The sequence below is a fragment of the Pteropus vampyrus genome, unplaced genomic scaffold, assembly GCF_000151845.1.
Source record: "Pteropus vampyrus isolate Shadow unplaced genomic scaffold, Pvam_2.0 Scaffold607, whole genome shotgun sequence".
Taxonomy (NCBI): Eukaryota; Metazoa; Chordata; class Mammalia; order Chiroptera; family Pteropodidae; genus Pteropus; species Pteropus vampyrus.
In genome coordinates, this window is record NW_011889388.1 from 83947 (window position 1) to 109385 (window position 25439).

At 45.5% G+C, this 25439-nt stretch overlaps 1 long non-coding RNA gene and 1 other non-coding gene across 6 annotated transcripts; one reads left to right on the forward strand and one right to left on the reverse strand.

Annotated features, from left to right (window-relative positions):
- The first annotated feature begins 2671 nt into the window (after positions 1–2671).
- On the forward strand, positions 2672–23697 carry LOC105308662. Of its 5 annotated transcripts, XR_002778089.1 has the most exons (8): positions 7211–7411; positions 7837–7914; positions 12618–12973; positions 13158–13263; positions 13610–13658; positions 15708–15935; positions 21213–21318; positions 21982–23697. It is a non-coding gene; the product is annotated as an uncharacterized LOC105308662 (long non-coding RNA). The 5 variants fall into 5 exon arrangements; XR_002778091.1 differs by lacking the exons at positions 7211–7411; positions 7837–7914 and adding an exon at positions 2672–2762; XR_002778090.1 differs by lacking the exon at positions 7837–7914.
- On the reverse strand, positions 5766–5884 carry LOC111733660. The gene has a single exon (XR_002778093.1). It is a non-coding gene; the product is annotated as a 5S ribosomal RNA (ribosomal RNA).
- Positions 23698–25439: the final 1742 nt, after the last annotated feature.

A 25439-nucleotide genomic window follows, 5' to 3' on the forward strand; every position in this document is an offset into this window, starting at 1 on the left:
TCCTATGTACTTATTGGCCATTTCTATAACTTCTTTGGGGAAATATCTATTCAAATATTTTGTTCATTAAAAATTTAGGTTATTTATTTATATTCTGGATATAGACTTATCAGTTATATGACTTATAAATACTTCTCTCATTCTGTAAGATTTCTTTTTATTCTCTTAATAATGTCCTTTGATACAACAAAGATTTACTTTTGATAAAGTTCAGTTTATCTATTTTCTCCTTTGGTAGCTTGCTTTTTAGATGTCATATCTAAGTAATTGTTGCCTAATCCAAGGTCATGAAGATTTACATCTGTTTTCTTCTAAGACTTTTATAGTTTTAGCTCTTACATTTAGTACTTTAATCCATTTTTGAGTTAACTTTTGTATGTGGTGTGAGGGTCCAAATTTGTTCTTTTGCATCTGGATATCTAGTTGTCACAGTAATATTTGTTGAATTGTCTTCACATCTTTGTTGGAACTGTATTACCTATAGATGTATGAATTTATTTCTAAAATCTAAATTCTGTTATATTTATCTAAATGTATATCTTTATGCCAGTATCATATAGTCTTGCTTACTGTAGCTCTATAGTAAGTTTTGAAAGTGTGAGTAATCCAAATTTGTCCTCTTTCAAGATAGTTTTGGCTATTCTGAGTCCTTTGCATTTCCATATGAATTTTAGGATCAGCTTGTCCATTTCTGTGAAAAAGGCAGCTGGATTTTTTTAAATTGATTTTTATTATGATGACATTGGTTAACAAAATTCAGTAAGTTTCAGGTGTACAATTTAACAGTAAGGCATATTTATATATATTGCATTGTGTGTCAGCTGGAATTTTGATAGGGATTGCATTGAATCTGTAGAGTAATTTGGGGAGCATTGACCTTTCAATGGTATTAAGTCTTCCAATACATGAATACCAGGTGTCTTTCCACTTACTTCAGTCTTCTTTCATTTTTTTTTCAATAATGTTTTATAGCTTTCAATATACAAGTCTTACATTTTTGTTAAATTTATTGCTAAGTATTTTATTTTATTTATTTTTGTTGCTATTAATAGAATTGCTTTCTTTTATTTTTAGATTGTTTGTTGCTAGTGTATAAAAATATAACTGACTTTTGTATATTTATCTTGTATCCTGCAACTTTGCTGAACTTATTTATTAGCTCTAGTAGTTTTTTTTTATGGATTTTTTAGGGTATTGTATATACAAGAACATACCATCTACAATTAGATAGTTTTACTTCTCCCTTTCCAGTCTGGGTACCTTTTATTTCATTGTCTTACCTTGTTGCCCTGGCTAGAACCTTCAGTATATTGTAAATTGGAAGGGCCCTACTTTTGAAAGAAGCCTTCGTAGAAGACTTGTGTAAGAACTTCTATCCATGTACCATTGTCCAGGATATAGTCACATGGTCACCTCTATCAGCAAGGTAGGCTGGGAAATAGAGTTTTCCTAATGGGCACATTGCTGTGCAAAATCAAGTTTCTGTTGCTAAGAATAATAGAGGAAAGAATGGATATTTTTATAGGCAACTTGTGGTCTCTGCCACATTGTCTTCCATAAGTTAAATTTAAGAAGAACTCTGGCTTTATTTTTCTGTTATTCTCCTGCTATATTCAACTTTGTGGCCAGTCTCACCTCAGGCTATCTTTAAACATGGTAGCAAACGACTGCTGTAGTTCTAGGCTTCACTACTGCACAGTTACATGATCTAGAGCTAGAGAAAGCACCTGTGTTATAGAATTCCTGCAAAGTATCCTGAAATTTGCTTTAATCTGATAAACATAGGTCACATGCTCACACCTGAACTAATCATCAAGGCTCAGTGGGTGAAATATGCTGTTAAGACCAGCCTATGTCACACATTTCACATCCTGGAGTTGGGGGTAAGTTGTGGTGTTGGTTTCCCTATGTCTACTTCACTTCTGTGACTATTGTAGGTCCTGAGAGCCTGGGAGGCTGAGTGTGCATATGAGCATAGCTTTATTCCCTGTCCCAGCTATCAAATATGGTGAGCTTAGGTCGATAACCCTCGCCCCTACCTCCACCAGAGAGGAGTCTGACCATCCGTCTCACTGTTCAAGCCATCCCACAGCCCTGGGACAATAGTGAGGGTTCCTGAGTTCAATTTGAGTGAAATAAGCTTTGATGGTAGTGCCTTACTTTGCCCAATTAGTGTAGCATGTGTTGAGGATTTGGAAACCCCATTCTGTTTTTTCCATACTTCAGCTTTTTCAGAAGAGCATTAGTGTTGTTTCTGATGGTGTGTCTGAGACTCATGGGTTCTCACACTTAACCTCCAGGTTTTGGGGCTGAGAGCTGTGGAGTCAGTCAGGCCTGGGGCAAATCCTGGCCTGGCCGTTTACCAGCTTGGTGACCTTGGGCACATTACTTAGCCTTTCTGAGCCTTTGTTTTCTCAATTATATTATATGTGTTGGAGGAATGTGTCTTGCTTTTCTTATGGGCGTTGGGGAAATTAAATGGGATGGGTTGTGTAAAAGGCACTTGACACATTTTAAAGTCAATAGATGGGGTCATGATGACAAAGATGAAGGTGATGCTATGTCAAACATTTACTGTTTGCTAATTCACTCTCAGCCCTGAGAGCTGCTAACTCCTCCTGTTTAATGATCTGTTTCCTCATTTCCCCATTGCTGACTATGCTCCTGCAAATAAAAATGTAAACTGAAACCAAACCTGAGTCATCCTGCTTGGGCAAAAAGGGCATTTATTGTTATTCACCTGGGACACCCAGGACTTGGAGGTAAGATGAACTCCAGAGATGGGGCCTGTGTTCACTCTAGCCCTTGATTTTGCTTTCTCCTTTGTGTTGGTCTCATGTCTTCTTTGTAGGGAGGAAGATGGTCATCAACAGTTCTAAGCTTCCCTTCTTTCATCCTAGCACCCACAGGAGAGACTGTGCAGGATGTGTCCCAGGACAGGGAGAGGGAAGTGGAGCAGCCTGGTCACCCCTACCCTAGAAGTGGGGTGTGAAAGAACTTTCTGGGCAGAGCATGTGAGAGATAGAAAACCTCTGCAGTTTGGAGTTTCTAGCTAGGTGATCAGAAGGAATTTACACTTAGCAGCCATTGTTTTCTACACAGAATGCCCCTCAGGGCATAAGGACCATGGTTTCATCCTGTTGAGGACTTCTTGAAAGGAGAGCCAGGACACTGAGGCTATAAGCAGGAAGCAGCGTTATATGAGGCCGGCACAGGCTCAGCAGATTCTTATCCAAAGGCTGAGCCCCAATTGCAACATAACGGGCAGTTTTATACAGTCTTGTACTTCTGCATTCCTACACAACTATAGATATTCCATATAAGGAAGGAGAACATAAGGAGAATATTGATTGGCTGCCAAACTATAAGGAAACCGGTTTAATCAGTTAAGCAGGTCTTTGGACTGCCCCGTCAGCGTCAGCCAGAGAGTCCTGGGGAAGTGGGGTGGTGAAGTCAGAAACTAACTCATTTGAGCAGGAAATGGTCAGGCAGGGTCAGGCTGCCACAATCCTAGTACTTTTCTAGCCTCTGGAAACTCAGAGGTCCTGCTTTATAGTTCCAAGGCTGTTTTATACCTTTGCCATTGCTATTTCCTCTCCTAAGGACATTTGTTCTTTTTCATGGATGTGAGGCGTCCTTGCTGTACTTTCATAGCCTGGCACATGTTTCTTCCATGAAAGATCCCCCTCAGACCACCGTGACCAATGGACTGGCCAATGCCCTCTTTGGGTTTTGCTGCTGTCAGCACCTTGTGGCTCCTCCAGGCCTTCTGAGTTTCCCTGTCTGTCTCTCCATCTGCTCAAGGGCATAGCAGCATTATTCTTCTTGGGGCTCCCAGCTCCTAGATCAGATCTGGGCTGGTGGAAATGCTGGGAAAAAACCTGGTGGGAACTGGCAAGATCAGGATGATCATGGAGCCCATTAGGCCTTGAACTCCGTAGCTCCACTATTGTTATGGGTGAGTTTAAGGGGTGGTGCATAAACTCCTGGGTAATCTGTTTGGCTGCCTTCCAGAAAGGTCTTTTTCCCTGTAAATCACTCTTCAAATTAATGTAGGGAGGAGGCGAGAGGGTTGAAAATGTTAATCAAGCCACATTCAGAGACTGCAATACTCTGATCAGCCCTGTAGCCAGGCTAGGACACCTGCAGAACTAAGAAAGATTTCTGCTAGGATTACTAATAACCCATTCTCCACAACTGTGAAGGGGAAACAGGAACCAAGAGTCATTTCCTATGGCTAAAACCATGGGGAACCTATGGATTAAAGGCTGGGAACTGCCAGCAGACCTTTCACTCTAGGTGTTCTTACCTTTTCACGCTACATACCCTTCTCCTTCTTCACTATATGTCCATATCAAAGGAAATGGGTTAACGAAGTCTATTAAACTATAACTCACAGGAACTAAAGAATGATATATAAACTGAATTGCCCAAATACTCAGGTTCCCTCTCACTGTCCCTCTCATTCTTTGCCTCTGAGAGGAGACCACACTCTGTGGAGTGTTACCCCTTTTCTAATAAACTTTCTTTTTGACACTAGCTTTGGTGTGTGTTGAATTCTTTCTACACTTTATGCCAAAGGACCCTCTTCTTCTCTTGGTGCAGGGCTTGGTTTCCCCCGACTCAGGGAAATTTGCCCTGTCTTGCATCAAAACCATCAGTCTTCTTGCTGCTCCATTTGTGTCCTAGTTCAGCATGCCATCAGCAGTGTGCCTCTGGGGTCCTTGGTGAGGAATGTGGCTCAAAGCAGTCCAGAAAGCAGTGCTAAGGAACTGGTTATAGCTGATTTCAGTAGAAACCAGGTTCACCTGATAACAGAACCTAAGCTCTCCCCACTGTACTCGCCTCTAGCTGTAGGATACCTAGTCTCCATCCCCTTTCTCAGCCCTCCTGCCACACTTCCTGATGGAATTGACTCTTCAGTTGCTAGAGTCTTCCACCAGGGACTCCTCAGTTAGGTTGGAGCTTTCAGAAGGTGGGGACGAAGTCCTCTGCCTCTCCCGTCCCGATGGTGCCTGCAGTCCTTCGTACATGTTTTGATCAGGTGCAATGTAGAGTAGTGGTCCTCAAACTTTTTGATCTCAGGACTCTTTTACACTCTTAAAAGTGACTGAAGACCTTTTTATGTGTGCTTTCTCTAGTGGTGTGCTGAGCTGGGCTGCCTCTCACCGGCTGATTGTGCACCTATTTGCCGCCTCTGTGTCTATGACATGACTTTGGCAGCCTAAAATTGGCCATGATGAGAATATTTACACAATAGAAATTGGAAAATACTACATATCACAACTTTATTGATGGAGACCTGGTTGTTTACATTTACCAGCACACCATGGTTATATTTATCTATGTTCACTATCACAATTTTAAATTGAGAAATTTGTACAACGTAAAATACACAGTACACATTTCATTAGCCATCAGTGGCCTTGAGTGTGCTGTGGACTCCCATAAGAGTGCTGGGCTCTGATGGGAGACTGAAAGAGTAGATGGCACAGACAAGAGTGGAGAGAGTCCCCTGGGACCACCCTCCTGAAGAGTGCCCCTATGCTGTGGAAGGAAATTTGTCTGGCACTTCTGCAGAGGTGTGGACATGTCTGATGAGAAGGTCTTCTCCCTTAGCCTACCATCTCCCTGCCATGTGAGTGGAGCATGGACAGGAGAATGAAAATTTTTTTTTAAGTGAGGCAAACTTTGGTTGACCTCACAGATTGCAAGGAATTTGTCAGCTTACAATCTCTTATTTATTTTTTATTTTTTATTTTTTACGCCTACAGCACCTGGTCTTCCTAGGTGGTCTCCCATCCAAGTACTAACCAGGCCCGACTCTGCTTAGCTTCCGAGATCAGATGGGATTGGGCGTGTTCAGGGTGGCATGGCCATAGACAGGAGAATGAATTTTAATGAGACTAGATGCATTGATACAGGACAAGGCAAATTTCTCAGAGTTGGTGTGGGGAGACAAGACTTGCAATGAGAGAAGAGGGTCTTTGGTGGAGAGTGTAGAAAAAATTCAACACACACGCCAAAGTTAGTAAAAAAAAAAGTTTATTAGAAAAGAGATAACACTCCACAGACAGAGTGTGGTCTCCTCTCAGAGACAGAGAGTAAGGAGACAGTGAGAGAGACAGTAAAAGCACTGAGAGGGACAGAGTGCAGAATACCAAGAGAAAGACAGTGAGAGGGACCATGAGAGAGACAGAGAGAGTGACAGTGAGAGGGACAGTGACAATAGAGCGAGCTCAGTGGGAGAGAAAGAGTAAATGCACTGGGAGGGACTCTGAGTATTTGGGGAATTCAGTTTATATATCATTCTTTAGTTCCTGTGAGTTATAGTTTAATAGACTTTGTTAACCCATTTCCTTTGATATGGACATATAGTGAAGAAGGAGAAGTGTATGTAGCGTGAAAAGGCAAGAATACCTAGAGTGAAAGGCCTGCTGGCAGTTCCCAGCCTTTAATCCATAGGTTTAGTTATAGGGAATGACTCATGATTCTTGTTTCCCCTTCACAGGTAGGGTAATGGGTTGTTAGTAATCCCAGCAGAAATCTCCCTTTGTTCTGAAAGTGTCCTCTTTGCCTGGCTGCAGAGCTGATCAGTGTATTGCAGTCTCTGAATGTATCTTGGTTAACATTTTAATTCTCTCGCCTCCTCTCTACATTACAGGGACACTATTCAGTATGACTAGATTTTTTAATACTGGGACATGCCCAAAGAGATTTGTCACATAGGCTGAGAGTAGTGACAGGAGGAAAAATAAAACCATTTTGTGTTAGAACCGCTGCCATCAAACTTGGAGGTGAGTTCAATGCATGCGTTTTTCTCCTCCCACTTCCCAGCATAGACGAAGAGTGCTGGAGGGTTTCCAACAGCAGAAGTGCCAGAAAGATGACTGTTGTCTAATGTGTTGTCCCTGTCTACCATGTTTTATATGCTTTCCCCTATCTACCATGTCCTGTCTACTGTCTGTTGTCCTTGTGCTCTGTGTCTTATCTGCTGTTTTCTGTCTGTTGTTCCCTGTTTTCTGTCCCTCGTTTTATCTGCTGTCTTATATGCTGTTTTCTGTCTGTCGTTCCCTGTTTTCTGTCCCTTGTTTTATCTGCTGTCTTATATGCTGTTTTCTGTCTGTCGTTCCCTGTTTTCTGTCCCTTGTTTGTTGTGTACACTCTGTCCCATGTCTGCTGTCCCTTTCTGCTATGTCCTATTTGCTGCCCCTGTCTGCTGTGTCTTTTCTGCTGTCCCATCTGTCATCCCATCTGCTGTCCTTGTCTGCTGTGTCCTGTCTGTTGTTGTTACTGAACTTAAGGGGTTCATTTTGCCTGCATGAATCAAAGCCAGGATACATGGACAGGAATTTGCAGCAAAGAAAGTAGAGGTTTATTTAAGGAAATGGCACCAAGCTTGGAGACAAAGGTAAGCTCGTGCTCTTGAGACCTGGCTCCTTGATGGTGTGTAGGTAACAGATTATATAGGGCAAAATCACAAGACACTGTGGGTTAGGGGTTTAGGGGTTATACTGGTGTTACTGGAGAGTGGGGTCCTCTCCTGGTGCGTTGTCCAGATTTTTGATGTCTCGAACAAAGAATTGAGCAAGTCACCGAAATACAGTAGAAAAGAAAAGTTTTATTAGAAAGGAAAGTACACTTCCAGATGTGGAAGCAGGCCTTGAGCAAGAGAAGTGTGGCTCGAAAGGTCTGGTAACAAACACTTCGGGGTGTTTATCCCTTTTTGCTGTGGGTGGTTACTTTTCTTAGAGGAATGGGCTTCCTTGATTGACAACTAAGATTGACAAGACTCAGTGATTCATCATTTTGCTTTCCGTGCATGTTTGTTCCCAGAATTCCATCTGTTATAATGATATTAATGAAATTCCGGCCATATGCATCATATCATAATGATGGTATAATGAAACTCAGGTGAGTTGAAGGTCATTGGGGTCTTCAATGGGCATGTGCGAGCGACTGGCTTAAACTGGTACCTAAATCTCTGCCTACTGGTTTCTTTGTGTGAGTTAAAAAAAATGCCTTCTGGCTTGCTTAATTGTGGGCGGATTAGGGCAGATCCCTTCTAAAATAGGATGACCTCAGTGTCTTTGCAGGCAGACGTGAAACTCCCTAACTAACTTTCCTGCCTAGCTCTTTTCTAAGAGCCATGAACCCCTTTATTATTAGTGTGGATGTTGAGGGACGGAATGTCTCTTCTTCCGTCTCTGCTTCCTGCTGAGAATGGCCGTAGTCCCTGTCTGTCTACAGGGGTTTCATGGAGTTCTTTCCCTTTGTGCCTTGGTCAGGGTGGGGTCTTGAGTTTCCTGCTGAAGTGCCACCTCAGTCCCTAGACAAGGAAAAGAAAATACAAACTCTTTATTTAAATTATACATCTATTAATTTCTATTAGTGATTTGCCTATTAAGTGAGTAAAGGGAAACAGGCTTGGTTAATATACTTCTAAAAGAGTAAAAAGAAAGACCTTTGGCTTAAAGTCCTCTCCACCCAACAGGCTCTTAAGAGCCCTGCCTGGTTTAACACAGTTTCTGCTTAACAATGGGCTGATCACCCTTATCAATAGCCAGAGGATCTGAGTGCCAGGACAATTATCAGGATTTGAGGAAGGGAGCCTTTTTCCAAAGAAAGGAGGGAAGAGATGTCCCATTTCATTTCCTGCTAAAAGATTAAGAATTTTACAAGTGATGTCCTATCTCACTAGGAGCTGATTGGTTGTGTGCTGGCTGGAAAATTACTGCTTGGCTATCGCCCATGGGAACATAGGTTGTCACCCATGGGAACATAACATTCTAACAATAAGCTTTCTGCTTCTGTACTCCCGCTTGCACAACCGACTTGTGGGTTGACAGTTAGTAAATAGAAGAAAAATAGACTTTTGTGTTCAGACAGAATGAGGAATGGGATTTAGGGCTTAAAAACTCTGTACCTCTACATTTCGGGGCTGCTTAATTTGGGGTCTGCATATCCCTGGCAGACCCAGCTGGCTGAATAAAGAGTGTGCTTCCTATAACTCATTGGTTTCTGGTGGTCCGTGTGTCTATTGGGGGCTGGCGGCTACAACAGTTGGAGGTGAGGTAATGAATCTTTTTTTTGTTTGTTTTGATATTGAGGGCAGTTCTGAGGTATTTTTCAGACTCCCTCTGTCTGGTCTCATGGGAAGGTAGCCAGGGGGTCATTCTACCTCAGGGCGCAAGTGGTGAAACGTATCCTAGGTCAAGCTGTTTTCTTTAACCTGCCAAAAGTCATGACTCTGTGACCATTAGTTAGGTCTGGGCTACTGTCTTCTGTTACCTCTGGGGTTACTGATTACCCAGGGGAGAGGCTAGGTCTCTGAGGGGCAGAGGGGCTTGAGAGAGAGGGAGAGGGATGGGAAGGGGGAGAAGGAGAGGATTTCTACAGCTAAGATTTAAAACTAAATTTGCCTAGTCATAAGGATCCTTGGTTTCATTGTGTCCTATTTCCCACATCCTGTCTCACTGTGTCCTATTTCCCATGTCCTGTCTGTTGTCTCCTGTCTTCTGTCCCTTATCTGCTGTGTCTTGTCTGCTGTCCCCTCTATGCTGCATCGTGCCTCCTGTCCCTGTCTGATTTCCCTGTCTGCTGTTCCTCGTATGCTGTCCCTTTCTGCTGTGTTCCATCTGCTGTGTCCTGTCTGCCGTCTACTGCCTGCCATTTCCTGTCTTTTTTCCCTTGTCTGCTGTGTACTGTCTTCCATGTCCCGTCTGCTCTTCCTTGTCCACTTCCTCCGTTTGTCATGTTCTGTCTGCTGTGTGCTCTCTGCTATGTCTTGTCTGTTGTGTCCTGTCTGCTGTCCCCTGTCCTCTGCTGTCCTCTGTCTGCTGTATTCTATCTTTTGTGTTCTGTCCGCCATGTCTTGTCTATTGTTTGCTGTCTGCTATCGTGGGCACATACTTGCCTGCTGGAGGTAGTCCAGCTGGGTCTCAGATACATAATCTTTTCTTAGTGGTAGGTTCTTCCCAACCCTCAATGCCAGACCAATTTCTTGGAGTTCATTATGGACATATGTGTTTTGTTGGGTGAGCCCCCTCTTTCTACCAGCCTGTGACTTCTTGTGACCAATGTCATGAAGGGCCTTCTTTCTGGATAAGATACATTCAGAACTCTTAAGAAAAAATAAGAGTTTACCAGGTATCAGTGGGAGGGGGACTGACTAAGATTCGCTCCTGTCCCCTTGTGTCTGGGGGATGGAGTTGGAGGTGAGAGGAAAGGGGACTAAAGATCATAGCCCTAGGGTGGGTCACTGAAGGCTGCATTATCAGGAGAGATGGGGTCTAGTATTCCTCCTTAGAGCTGGTCCACTGGCACACAGGCAGCTTTGGGGGTATGCAGAGGAAATCCCAGGATAGGCTGGGGTGGGGCACGAGTTTCTCCCTGTCTTTTAGAGGGGTGGGGGTCAGGTTTGCTTTCCCAGCCCCACTCTCTGAGTCCTAGGAGGCCTGGGGAAGCAAGCAGAGGCCTGAGAAAGGGATGCATTTTTGGAATTCCAAGCATGTCTGCTTCCTTTCTGGCCTGGTTCTGCCTGGAAGCCAGGATCTGTGTAGAACTGTTGGCTCCGGGCTCCTTTTAGTCCTACCTCATGGCTCTAGGAGTTGCCAGAAGAAATTTGCTGGGCCCTGCCAGGCCTTACTCGTCCTCTCACCAGGGGGCGGTAGTGAGGGCAGTGCTCCTACCAGGGGGACTGTGCTCCAGAGCACATGGTACTGAAAAAAGGCCACAAAAAATGATATCACTTAATTTAGGGACCAAAATATCATAGGGAACTATTTGCTTGGGACATCATATTAAAATGTTAAATGTAAACATTTTTTAAAAAGCTCAATCTTACTTTATTCTTAAATTTTGGTTATGATTACTCCTATGCAAAGATGATGATGATGATGATGATGATGATGATGATGATGATGATGAATGTGTGTGTGTGTACATGATGCTACTGAGAAAGCTGGACATCTGGTACTTGTGATATGATCATAGAAAGGGTCACTTTTGAAAAGAAAACTGCTGATTCATCATGTTTCCTGAGAACCCTGGGAGCCTCGGTGCCCAGTTGGTAGCCCACTGCCCTCCTTCTTGCTATGGGGTAGGGGTTCTTCCTCTTCAGCTAGTCACCTGTCCCTGCCCCTCCCCCTGGCCCGCTGATCCCTCTTTCCAAGGGTGTAGGGATGCAGCTCTCCACCACCTTTCTTTGACTTTCTCACATCCTGCATTTTCCTTGCAAGACTTGCCATTTCCATGTTCAAAGTCTCTTTAGGATACGTACATTGTTGAGATGGGCAGTGAGAGAGTCTGGAGTTAAGACTACGAACATCTGCATGTGGTTACAAGAAGTTCTTTTGTGAGAGGGTTTTCCTGAACTGTGACCTTGGCTTTCTTGCCCACCTACAGGAAGGCAGTTACTGACATTTAGATGAAGAGGGCTTGGGATCTGTGGCACCTGGAAAATTCTCTGTGCTCCATTTTTCTATGCCTGGCCAGGATGGCACCCAGGCTGGAATGCCATTCCAGCTTCCTCCTCTTCTCTTCAGGCCAGCCTGAGAGCTGGAGTCTCTGTGGCCCAGTCACCACTTGAATGTGGCTGCCGTCTGTGGCAGCTGTCCCTGGGCAGCAAGAACTCTGACATTCTTTCCCCTGCAGCTGAAATTGGATGTGCATTTCAAGTCAGGTCCTACTTACTCTAGCCAGGCATATATACCCAGGGGAGCTGTTATGAGTTCCCTGCAGAGTGTTAGGCCTGCCCATCATGGCCCTCCACTGGTCTTCAGACTGCTGTTTGAGTGACCCTCTCTACAACAGACTCACACTTCTCAGGATTCCTAGACCCCAGGTGAAATCTCATCCCCTACTCCAACAGACTCTCTTGTCTGTGCTAGAGTCACAGTCACTCCCACCTGGATGGTTTCATGGGTTCTTCCTGCCAATGCTGGCCTGGGGGTCCCTCAGGCTCACCCCTCAACTGGGAAGGGACTTTTGGAAATTGAATTGATTATCTATCGCTGGGTAAGAAGTCACCCCAAGATTTAGTAGTTAAAGAATAACAATTTTTCTTTCTTGTGAATCTTCAATTTGGGCTGCTCGTGGCATCACCTGAGGAGTCCCTTCCAAGATGGCATGCTCACATGGCATGTTAGTGCTGGCTGTCAGCTAGAGGATTAGCTTGGGCTTTGGGCCTGAGGTCTCAGCTCCTTTCTGTGGGATGCTTGGGCTTCTTTAAAGCAGGGCAGCTGAGTTCCAAAAGTGAGTGTCTCCAGAAAACAAATTGAAAGCCTTTAAAGTCACAAGGCATAACTTATGCCCCTCAATATGGATTAAAACCTTCACAAAGTCTTACCCAGGTACAAGGATTGGGAACATTGGCTCCACCTTTTGATGGGTGGGTGGCAAAATTATAGAGAAGCAGAGTTCTAGAAAAGCATATGATTCTAGAGGAGCACATGGTTCTAGAAGAGCATATGGTTCCAGAAGAGCATGTTATGGACAGTATTGGAAAATGAGATCTGCTATAAAAACAAAAATATGGTAAGCAGCCTCTGAGATGGCCCAAGACTCCCTTCTTCCTGGGATTGTGCCCTTGTGTAATCTCCTCCTCTTGAATGTAGGTTGGACTTATGCACTTCTAATGAACATACTAATGGCTGAAGTGGTGGGATGTCACTTCTAAGATCAGATTACAAAAAAACTGTGGTTTCCATCTTGGATGCCCTTGCTCTCTGTTGGATCACTCATCCTGGAGGGGAACACCAACTGTAATGTCAGGAAGCAGCTCTGTGGAGCAGCCTACACGGTAAGGGACCATGGCCTGTCAAAACCGTGTGAGAGATTGTGAAAGTAGAGTTTCCAGTCAAGCCATCAGATGAGACCACACAGCCTGCTGATAGCTTGACTACATCTTCATGAGAGACCCTTGCCAGAGGCCCTCAGTCAAGCCAAGTCCAGAATCTGACCCACAGAAATGGTGAGATAATAAATATGTGTTAAGTTGCTAATTTTGGGGTAATTTGTTACATAGCAGTAGATAACATAAATGGTTTTGCTATAAAAAGTAGCCTGAACCCATGGTACCCCACGTGTCTTTTCATCCCAGAGGAAATGAAGGCCATTTCCTTTCTGGATATTCTCTTCCTTTGCCTTCCCTATAGCTGCAAACAAACCATAGGTCATACCGATAGCAGCTAAAAATCATTGGAATAAAGAGTGAAGGAAGGAAGAAAACAGATTTTGGTGAAAAGATCTTTGCATCAGGAGGTAGGTATTTTATTAAGCTCCCTGCTCTCCACCTATTTGCTAGGTTATTCATGTGATCTACCCAACAACTGTGGGCATCATCCCAGGCTGTGCAGTATTGGGGACATACCCACATTTCTCTAATGTCATCAGCGAGACAGATGGATGAGGCCCTGTGTGGGACAGGCAAGGGTTATAAGAAGAAGGCAAATCTTTCCTGGGGAAGGCTACAGAAGAAGAATGTGTGGGCTTGCAAGAAGGCACAGATGTTTAGAGAGGCTGGGAGAGAGAGGTCAGACTTAGGTGGGAGACTGTTCACTGGTTGGCTAAGGCAAGTGGCTGAGACTTTCCTGTTTTCCCTTTATAGGAGAGGAGCTGGTGGGAGCTAAAGGTGTAATTTCTGGCCTGCAGTGAAGGTGATGAATTTGGAGAATTTTTGGCAGCCAGTTCTGGGCACTGTATTAGAAGTTGTCATGGGCAAGTGAAGATGCAGCAAGTATAGCTCCTCTCCACGGCTTGAAAGATTCTGTCCGTATTGGGAAATACTGTGAAGGATGGGATGGTCCTGAGAATGCCTCCTATTTAAGGGGAAGCCCAGACTCTTGTGCTCAGCTGTGAGGTCCTGAGGCTCTAGTGACAGCCTCTCCCTGTCTTGCACCACTGTCGATCACCTGCCAGCTGCATCTCCACCCTGAAGCATGTGCTTCACTCAAAGTGGCCAGGCTGTTTCAGGTGCTCTTTGTGGATGCTTTTCCCTCTCTCTGCAGCATTCTGTCCCCAGTTGTCATTGTTCAGGTGTCTTCTCCCTTCAGAGCTAAAGGGGATCCCACCCCCTTCTTCCCTGCCTGGCAGTATATCCACCTCCTGCCCCCACACTCTAGGCTCTCCTTCTATCAAGTACTTCTCAGTTGCGCAAAGGCACTGGGGGCCATGTTCAGGCCTTCCGACCCACTTTCCTGCATCCTGATGTCCTAGCTTAGCTGTGCAGACATCCTGACCCAGGAACCTCCCACTGACTCATGGTGAGGCACTTCTTTGCATGAACACGAGTGTTTCGGAATTCAAAGCCGACCAGAACTAGGACAGGATTCCAGGTCTCCTGACTCCTACCACACACCTCCTGGAACACTCCCCTCCACCCTTGGCAATACCACTTTGCTTCTCCTTTTTTGTAGTTTGGACCTTGAAACAATGTCCCCACAGTTCTGTGGTTCAGTGTCCGAGTCAGACCTTTTCTACTGATAGAGACTCCAAATTTTGTCAACATGCCTGAGACTTCCTAAAGGGATGTTAATGTTTGGAAAGATTCCAGGGGCCCTTGTGGAAAGGTGCTACATGGAAGAGATATTCCTTTAAAAACTGATTGTAGACTCCCCCCTGAGACCTGGTAATTAGGCAACTGTTGCTGCACTTGAGTAGCTACAACTTTAATATCTAACTAGATTGTAATTAAGTTGGGTCTCCTGGAATCTGACACGAGTATTGCTTTGCATTTGGGGAGAGAATTCCACCCGGGTAGCAACTCATTACAGGAATGTATTGGATTCCAGGAACTTTGCCAATTATTTTTTCTGTAATTCAAATGTGGTTTTAATCTCCCTCCTTGCAATTTCCTCTTAGGTGAATATAATGTCTTCCTGTCCCTTTACACTTCTCTGGTATTTAATTAATCAAACATCTTATAACTAAAGATACATGTAGGGGTTTCAGTTTGAAGTCTTAATTCAGTCCCTGTCCCAGGAGTAGGCTCAGAGAGGACATGTGTGGGGAAATCCAATGGGAGGGTGGGTAGTACGGTTCAGGGAGCCAGAACCTGGACATCTAACCTGGAGCATATGTGAACTGGCCAGATGCTCCCAGTTCCAGTACCTCTTCGTGGGCACATTGAGCTACATTTCCTAGCATCCCTTGCATAAAGTTGAGGTCAGGTGACTGTGTTTTGGCCAATGGAACATGGACAGAAAGGTAAGGTATACCAACCTTCAGGCCTGGCAGAGCCTCATCTTGTGTGTTCTCCACACTTTTACTCATTGACCAGCAGAATTCAAGGGTCCAGAGGAGGACCCCAAAGACCCTCACAGACAGTGCTCTTACAAAATAGCAGGAGCTGGAATCCCTGAACTCCCAGGAGAGCCACAGACCAGAGCACCTGTAATGGGTTTGCATGAATGAGAAATACACTTGTATTGTGTTAAACCAAATTTTTTAGTTGTTATAGCAGCCAGCATTAATTACCCTGACTAATATACTAATATTTGGAGATTCAATTTTCTCACCTGCCAAATGAATAAAATGGCATCATCCCCAAACCACTTCAACAGGGCTGTTGAAAAGGCAAACAATGGATGGGAGAATACTTTGAAATGGGTAATTGTCCTCAAAGGCAGGACTGTGTTTAGAATTCAGAGATAGTATTTACATGCTATGCTTTATATTCAAAATGGTGCTTCATGTATTATTCATAGGCTGGCTAGACAGAGATCTGGAGCCTGGTGGGCGAGGGACCAGCCCTGAAGCTGACAGCCTAGGTCCTGACTGATCAGCTGGAAGGCATCTTTTTGGAGGAGACTGTGAGAAGAGCCTGGCACCCAGGAGCCAGGGAAGTGTGTGCTCATCTACCTTCCCTCCTGCTGGGAGCTTACAGCAGGGAGAGCTTTCCTGCTCTAAGAAGGCCCAGCACCCTCTTCAGCCAGGTGCTCAGGTTCTCTTTCCAGTCTATTGAGACAACTGCTTTTCCCTAATTCTCATCACATCCCTCTTTTTATTCTGCTGGGCTATTGCCATATTTCCTTCCTTGAGCCCTGTCTCTTCTTATAAGGACACCAGTCCTATCAGATCAGGGCCCTACTTTTATGACCTCATTTAACTGTAAACACCTCTTTATAGGCCCTATGCTCAAATAGTCACATTGGGGATTAGGGCTTCAGCACATGAATTTGGGACAGGGATACAATTCTGTTCATAGCAAATGGTGACTTTTCATCAAAATAGAAAATGAAAGCTGTAAAATTTTCCTTAATTTTCAAGTACTTTGATGGTGTTATGCCTGTGCTCACCACATTGAGCACAAGAGACCTGTGTTCTAATTTTGGCTCCTCCTTAAACTACCGCCTGTATCTAACCCACTACTTAGGCCCCTCCTGTGCCTATGGTAGGCATCATTTAGCCACCACACAGCACTTCTATTCTGAACTGACAGGCAGCTTCAAAATCCTTTTCAATACACTGCTCCAGGCAGCTCTGATTAACCAGACACAAGTGACTTGTGACTTAAAAACAACCCATTTTTCTTGTGTTAAAGTATAAGGTTGCTCAAAACAGGGCAAGGGCTTCTCATCTTTGTGTTCCACAAACCTAGTGCTCTGCCCTGCAGAGGCTCAATGACAATGTAAGGAGCTGATCATGTTTGTTAGCTGTCACATGGTGAGGATAATTCCTGTCTTGACACACCAAATTGTGGGTAGAATTTAAAGTGGCAATGAAGAATCAAGTATTCATTGGAGTAGTGAATTCAAGCACAGAGACTCAGATGGCGTTTGATACTTGTTTGCTTAAGGGTAAATTATTAAATTAACATTGATAGTAATGACTGTGAATGCATGGGTGCTCAAGGCAACTCCTGCCTAAGCATTTTTCTCCTTTTCTCTACTGTACAAAGTGGGCGTTATTGTTACCCTTCTGTAGAGATCAGGAAACTGAGGCACAGAGAAGTAAGGCAACTTACCAAGGTCATGTGGGTGGATAGGTAGGCAGGCAGAGAGACGAGGAATATTGAGGGCCCCCAACGTTTGTATCCTTCCAGATCATCAAGGCCTTCTCTAAGCACCCACCCAGACTTTTCTGACCAAAATGGCATAGATGCTGAACAATTGCCTAGGCCAGACCTCAGCAGCCAGGCCCAGAATGTCTGGAGTTTCAGGTGGGGGTTATGGAGAGAGAAGAAGAGGGCGCAAAGTGTCTGCTGGGTTTTGGTGGCTGGAGGCTGGTTGAATGGGGCAGTTAGCTCAGCTGCGTTTCCAGGCTATGGTTGGAATCCTGCTTGGGTTTCTTTAGGGCTGATTTGTGCCTGCTGCCAGCACAGCATTGTTCCTGGAACAAGAAAGGCTTTTTATGAGGGTTCCCTGGGAAATCAGACATGCCCAGGCTTCTCTTCAAGTGTTCCTATTCCCTGCAGGCTGGTGGAAGGCGCCTGTGTAGTTCTTAGCACTTGAGAAAAACCCTCTTCAAAACAAAACAAAACAAAACAAAACAAAACAAAACAAAACAAAACAAAACAAAACAAAACACAACCTTATTGTTTTTTTTCTCCCTTAATTTAAAAAATAATGCACACTTTTTGCATACTTTGAACGCATGCAGAAGACAATGAAAAACAAGTGGAGCCATTGGTAAGCTTAGCAGCCTGAGATGCCTATTGGGGAAACCAACTCCGCCTGCAGGAGTGAGCTCCCCTTGAGCTGCCCTTCCTGATCATAGGAAAAGGCTGCCAGAGGGGCCTGGGTAGGGTGGCATTGTCCCGTGTCCCCCTCATCCCATAAATCCCTCTTAGCCAGAGCCTGAACTGTCCTGTGGAAAGATTGATGGGGACTTCGCACCTGTCAGCTGTCTCTGCCATGGCATACTTGTGATTTAAGTCCCCTGACAGCCTGAGGGAGCATCAGAAACTGTCCTGGAGAAGGAGTGTGGAAGATTTGGTCATTGACCCCCTGAAGGAGACATGTGAGGTCACAGGTAGCCAGAGGCTACAGCGAGTCTAGGATCTGCCTGGCAGGAGGTATCTCACAGCTGTCCTTGTGGAGAAGGTCAAGGGACAGAGAGGGACAACCCATAAACATTTTTAATTAATTAATTAATTATAAAAAAATTATTATGGTGACATTGGTTAAAAAAATCCAATTGAGTTTCAAGTGTACAATTCAACAGTTAGTCATATATATATACTGCATTGTGTGTTCACCACCCACAGTTAGATTTCTTTCTGTCACCACATAGTTGACCCCTTTTACCCCATCTACCTCCCCTCCTCCCCTCTAGTAACCACTAGTCTATTGTCCATCCCACATATAAGTGATATCATGTGGTTTTCAATTTTTTCTGTCTGGCTTATTTTGCTTAGCATGATTATTGAGGTCCATCCATGTTGTCGCAGATGGCAATATTTCATCTCTTCTTAATGGCTGAGTAATATTCTATTTTATATATGTACCACGGCTACTTTATCCAGTCATCTATCATAGGACACTTCGGTTGCTTCCAGGTCCTGGCCACTGTGAATAATGCTGCTATGAAGAACATCAGTGTGCAAATATCTTTTTAGATATGGGTTTTCAAGTCTTTGGGGTAAATACCCAGTAGAAGGATTGTGTATCATATGGTAGATTCATTCTTAGTTTTTTGAGAAACCTCCATGTTGTTTTCCATAGTGGCTGTACCAATTTACATTTGAGGGGGATGGGCACCACCTTCTCAGCAAGGCCATACCTCACCCTGGTCTATCTGCCGCAGCTGCAGTTTTGTAATAATTTCCCAGAATTTTAGGGAATGAAAACTTGAAGATTGAAAATAACTCCACTTCTTATCTCTGCAGGGGAAGAGGTGAGTAAAGAGGCTTATGCTAAAGAAGTGGCTGGTGTAAGAGAAAGGGCAGTGTCTTTGGAACTGGGGGAGACCTGCTTTCTGGGCCTGGCATGCTTTCTTCTCCTGTGGGTTTACACTCGTTACTTCTCTTTCTGGGCCTCAGTTGTCTCATCTATGAAATGGGAATGACTATTGTGCTGCTTTTGATTAGGTGGCCATCAGAGAAGTCTTTCAGTAACTAGAAGTTGCCATATCCTCTATACGTCTCAATATCATCTGTGGATCTTACTTCCTCCCACCAGTACTTCTACTAGATGGGAATTCTCAGTCCCACCAGATGGATGAGGAAACTAGCCTTAGAGAGGCTGAGCAGCTCGTCTGAGGTTCAACGGTCAGGCTTGAATATGGGTATACTCATTCAAGGTTCCTCTGGCCTCCTTGGGGTTTAATCTCACTTCTCTGCCTTCTTGTCTTGGACCATGCCTGCCTGCCAGCTGGGCTGGCCTCCAGGATGGCTCTCCAATGACCCCTACCTCCAGGCTAACCTTGCCACATGATGAAGAACCTATCTCCCCATAGGTCTTCTCAATAGCCAGATCCTGCCACCCACCCCTCTCCCATGACAGGCCACACTGTTGTGTCACTGGGTAGCTGCTCTAGATCAAGCTCACTGTCCTCTTCTCCTTTCCCTCCTCCTACCCCTACTTGGAGGCTAGACCTAGATTGTTCTGGTAGGGCAGCTCTCATGATGAGTGAGTCAGTGGGATACCTGTTTCATAGGAGTCACTTCCCCCAGGGTTCTTTTTTTCTCTCTCTAAGGTGGCTTTTCATCCTGCTAGTGAGAGGGTTCTAGGGGACATGTTGACAGGGAATCAGCCTTTTGGCAAATCACAGCTCCTTGGGGCCGACTTACCTGATGGTGGCAGAGTCTGTACCTCATTTTGAAGCCCAGGCACAGTAGTGCCCACTTTCTGCAACCATGGGCCCCTTCGCCGCAGCGGCTGTGGCCATCTTTGGGGGTGGCTCCGGGATGGGCTGAGAGTACTAGTGCCAGAAAGTACCCCAAAAGCCAGATGAGTCAGGGGCCACAGACAAGCTAACAGTCTGGCAAGAGGGGACATCCAGAAACTTTCCACCATGCCCTGGTGAGGTTCCTCCTCAGGCCTGTCCCCATGAGTGCAAGGAGAGGAATGATCTGCTTTCGGTTGGCTCTGAAAGCTTTTCTTTATTATCTTTTAAAGTAAAATATCTGGTGCATGCAAGAGAACATATAAGGCATGACTATGAATTGAACTTGCAAATATATACCCAATCAAGCACTGTCACCTGATTGTCATTTGGTGTAGAGTGGGGGACCCCAAACCCCGGGCCAGTTCCAACCAGTCTGTGGCCTATTAGGAACCAGGCTGCACAGCAGGAGGTGAGCAGTGGGGCCAGTGTGAGAAGCTTCATCTGTTTTTGCAGCCACTTCCCAGCACTAGAATCACCGCCTCTGCTCCACCTCAGATCATCAGGTTAGATTCTCATAGGAGCACTGGTTCCTGGTGCCAAAAAGGTTCAGGATGCTGGTGTAGACAGAAGCAGCCGGTGGAGAATGTAGGTTATTAGGCTATCAGATATGGACTTAGAAACTTATCTCCACCACTCACCACCTGTGTGACCTTGGTGTGTCCTTGCTGAAAAATGGGCAACAAAAGTTTCAGAGTATCTTTGAGGAATGTGTCCTGAGATACCTGAAGAGCTTTTTCTCTATTCCCACTTCCTGAACCAAGACTGAATGTTGATTCTCTTTTAGGGGCTGTCTTGCACAAGGAAGGAGCTCTTGACCTGTGCATGTTCCTTGAGTGAACACACATGGTGCAATAGGGGTGGGTGCTGGGTGGCTGACGTGGTATTTGTCATCCAAGTATCCATGGCTGCCCTGCATCGCGGCCATCAGCCCAGCCTTGGTGACGTCACTGTCTCTGGGCAACTTAGATTTCTGCTGCAGCAGGAAGGGCCATGACAGGAAGGGCCAGAGACTCTTTGTGTGCGGAGCAGCCATGACTCCCTTAGGTGGCACCTGGGGCCCGTATAGTATTCTGAGGCTGGCTATCATGCAGGTATTTGCTGTGTGTGAAGTCCACGGGCGTCCTGGAATAAGAAGTAAATGAAGCACTGCCTTGGCCCATCTTGGCCAACACTGCTCCTGAGCCCAGGGGCTATCACTGGCTACCCCAGTTGTCCTTGACAGCCTTTGAGTGTGCAGCTGCTCTCTCATCGTGTTGTCTCCTCACAGCCATCTCTTTGCTCCTCATAGACTCAGCCATAAGTTACACACATCTAGTAATTTTGTGAAAATTTATGAACTCCTCTTTTGACTGTGAACACACAACTTCCTTTTCTTCCTTTAGAGCTGTGAGAGTCGCTTTGTTAATTTCCAGGATGATGTCAGCAGAACCTGTTAAGATAACTGAAGACCCAAATGCGTAGATTAAAAATGGAAGAAATGTCACCAAGGTATGTTTTGTGGCATTTCTTTAGGAATTGCACCAAATGTCAGAGGCCTTACTTGAGCTTATTCTCCTGTGACAACACCCACTGAGGTCCCCTCCTGAGTCTGAGGGGTCACTCCCATCCCAAATACTCCCTGCCAGTTTGTGTGGTGCTGATGTCAACTGCCTCCTTTGAGGCCCTCCCTGTGGCACATAGATGGAAGGAAAGCACAGGGCAGGCTTTTGTTTGAAGAACTCTTTCAGGCCCTTCCCACATCTGCTCTTTTCCCACTATCTTCAGCATTTCATCCTCAACTGGGCTCTTCTGACACTCCACACAACTCTTCCTAGGGATGTGTCTGAGCTTCACACTGGAGCCTTTAATGCCCCCAGGCTAAAACCTGCCTTGGCTCTGTATTGCCCTCTGGCTAAATTCTGTGCTTTCTTCCCAGTCGTAGGTCTCGGCCTTCCTTGTTCATGTTTTCTCACCCCTTTTGCTCCAGTGGACAAGCTGTGTGGGGTTCCCTAAATGGGGGTACGGCTCCCTCCTCTGACCCTTCACTCACACCATTTCTTCCCCCTAGAACACTGCAGAATTCCACTCCAGTGCTACCTTCTCTAGAACCTCTCCTGTATTGCTGACAGCACACAGGCACATCTTCTCACTTGTTGATCTCTCTCTTCACAGGGCTCTGGGCAACTGGTGATGTCTAATGTCCCTGGAGCAAGTTGTGGTGCTGACATGCCTGCTGGCTGGACCAGTGAATGACCTGGCCGTCCGTTCCCTTCTGGGCTCCAGCAGAAGTTCAGGGCTAAACGCCTTCCTGGATGGCATCCTCGCTTCCCTCTTCAGTAGAGTCTTGCATTGAATATATAACCTTGCAGATATGCTGCCCAGAGTGGGTGGGAGTGAGGAGGGAGTCACAAGAGCAATTAGAGAGTGAAGACTGAGCAGATGGGGCTTTCTGGTGGACGAGGGCAGGGGAATATTTGTGGCTGCCTTGGCTTGGCATGCCGGAGGGAGAGAAATTGTAAGTATTGTGCCATGTAAACACTAGTACATTCAAACTCACAGGCAGGTGTGCAGGTGCCTTGGGCTGTGTGGTCTCCCTCTATGGTCCCCCACCTGGGGATGTCTAACCTGTTCCCTGGCTCAGAGAGCAGTGGCCCAGGCAACGGCCTTTCTTTCTAGAGACAATGGGCATCGGGAGAGTGGGGCCAGTGTTGCCAGGGGCTCCTGGGCCCCTGTTATGGGCCGGCCCATATCCCAGCCCCACAGAGAATACTGTGCTTTGGCTCTAGTGAAAAAGAAGGTTTAAGCTCCCACGGTTCACAAGTGATGGGGCTAAGATTTGAACCTGGCTCTGTTATGCCTGAGGACTTTCCTCCACACCATGTGGCACCTGGCTTATGGAGAGCTGCCCTCAGAGCCAGGGCTCCATTGTCACCCCAGATACTAAAGAAGATGTTTGGGAGGAGGTGCAGGAGAGGGGCTCTGAGCTGTCAGACCAGGTTCTGCCTCTGTGAGTTCCCAGTGACGGTTGTGCAGCCTGCTGCTCTCCCTCCTATCCAGGCAAGCGGGGCTGGAGGACACTCTCTCATCCCAAGGCAAGGCTGGGAGAAGTGGGGGTGAGAAATGAGAATAGGGTCAGTACCAAGGACACCAATTAGCTGCTGATGGAGTAAGCAGTAAACAAGCTTTCACATTTCACTGGAGCTTACTCCATTTCTTTTTGCTGTGTAAATTTTCTCATTTTCATTCCAGAACCTTTTCTTCTTTCCCTCTCAGCCTGATTCAGAGTTGGGGAGGCTTAGAGCTATACCACAGGCCCAGGAAGGCCCATAAATAAATGATGATGGAACACTCTTCATCTTGAGGAATTTGGAGGAAAACAGATGGTTGTAGCTGGGTGACATTTACTTTACTGTCTGTCAATATTTGAGAGGTTTTATTACTTTGCAGTGCCAGATTTTAGAATAAATTAAATGGCTAAAGGAAATATTAAAATAAAATTAATTTAACTAAACAAAACTGGGAGGATTGGTACAATTTGTTTAGAAGTTACTAAATATATTTTCAAAATGAATCTTCAGGGAGGGGAGTAATTCCTTATTCACCTGGTAGAAGCCCAGCCAGCCAGACTGCACTATGCACTTTCTGGGGCCAGGACCTGGGCCAGCGTTGGCATGAAGCTGGGCTTGCCTTGGCAGGCTTGCCCCTGGAGAGCTCAAAGCCAGACAGCCTGGCGTGTGGGAGGCAGACATGTGGGCTGCAATCTTGACCCATGCTTTCCTCATGTGCACAGGGTTAAAGGAGGCCTAAGGAGGCCAGATTCTGCCTGCTGCTTCTGTGCCTTCATCACTCTCTGGGCATTTGCTCTGTGCCCAGCTAGAGGTAAAAGATTCAGAGAATAACTTCATATGCCTGCCCTCAGCAAGCTCACAGTTTAGAGAGGAGAGCAGAAAAGGTAATATGTAAGATATTTTTAAATAACATGGTGCTAGAGATATGCTCATGGTGTTGAAGGAGTGTATGGTGAAGTTGCTTTTATTAATTTTTATTTATTTATTTACAACAAACATTGATTTGGTGCCCATAGAAATAAATATGGAAGCAATTCTTTGCTCAATAGCTCTTCCTCATGGCCCAGCCTTTTTGCCAGAAATCACGCTATCAGAAAATCTTTTCTTGGACTAGTGTTGCTCTCTTCATGTGTCTTTTATAAAGCAGTGGGTAAGACTATCCATGTCCACACCCTAATGACTTTCCTCAGAAACAGAGAGATGGGCCTTCAAAGTCTTTGTTCTTGAGAAAGAGAAGAAGGAAGAAGAGAGGAGAGGTGGCAGTCCAGGATGTGGGAGTCAAGGACAGCCCACAGAATTTTTATTTAGTGCTGACAACTCCCTGGGCTGGGGAGCCAGACAAGGCTTGGGCCAGGCAAGACTTTCAAGACCAAACCCTGCCTTTGGATTTCATTCTACATGGATGGGGATCTAGGGAAGGATGAGGTCTGATCTATGCTTTAAGATGAGTTCTGTGGTTGCAGTGGGTGGGTGGGTAGAGGAGCCTGTGTGTAAGCAGGGAGCATTTGTAGCTGTCCTGGCCAGAGAAGTTTGGTTTCAGAAGGCAGATGAAGTTGGGGATAGGTACACAGAATAGGCAGTGGCTCACTGCACATGACGTGGGTTGGAGAAGGAAGAGTTTGGAACATAATACCTTTGAGATGCCTGGGAAAAGTAAAGAGGTGCCGAATGAGGATGTAGAACAGTCTGGAGTGAGGACTGCAGACATATTTGGTAATCAGCTTACATAGATGGGCCTGGATGGGAGCAGGGAAGGCTTGGAGAGCAAAGGCAGGGGTCTGCAGTCAGCCCTGGGGCACTGATACTCAGAGCTGAAGACCAGCAGGACAATTGATGGCTCTGTGGACACAATGTGAGCTGAGCCAGACCAGAACTCTGCTGGTACTTGGTCCCTGCACACTCTGCTCTAACAAAGTGGGCAAGGTGGCACATTCCCAGAATCAATGTCTAACCATCTTTGAGGGTCTGGGCATTCCTATTTCCCTAGCACATGGTTATCCAAGTAAATGGCTATAGAGCCCTTTGGGGAAAGATTGAGGAAGGTCACTAAATGTCTTTGCTGTGGTGCTTGCGTCCTTCTTCCTGGGAACTCATTTTTTTCCAGTCAGAGGCTTCAGATTGAAAGCTGGCTTAAAACCTGATGCTAGGCAAGGGCCTAGAGCTTACTTTTCAGTGGAGTCTTTGTCCTTAGTCTTCTAATCTTTCAACCATGATTCATTCTGACTGTATAAAGTAAGCAACACCCTTGTTCTTAGCCCATCTCTCTTGCCTCTAGGAATGCCATGTTCTTTAACTGTCTCCATAGCTTTCTGCCAGTCAGGTGCCACTAGCTGCCTCTTGGATCTTATTGCTCATTATGTTCACATGCACACCTGGCTTCTGAGATCAGGTGCTGCCCTGCCCTCTGTCTCAGTGGGCTTGTCTCTCCACTGCTACCAGGGAGCCTACTTCTGTTAGACCTACATGGACAGCCAACTCTGAGCTGTTAAGGGCCTTTGGGGATACTCATTACTCCTCACTAATGGATGGGGCATCCTCAAGCCCTCTTGGGGAACATGGACA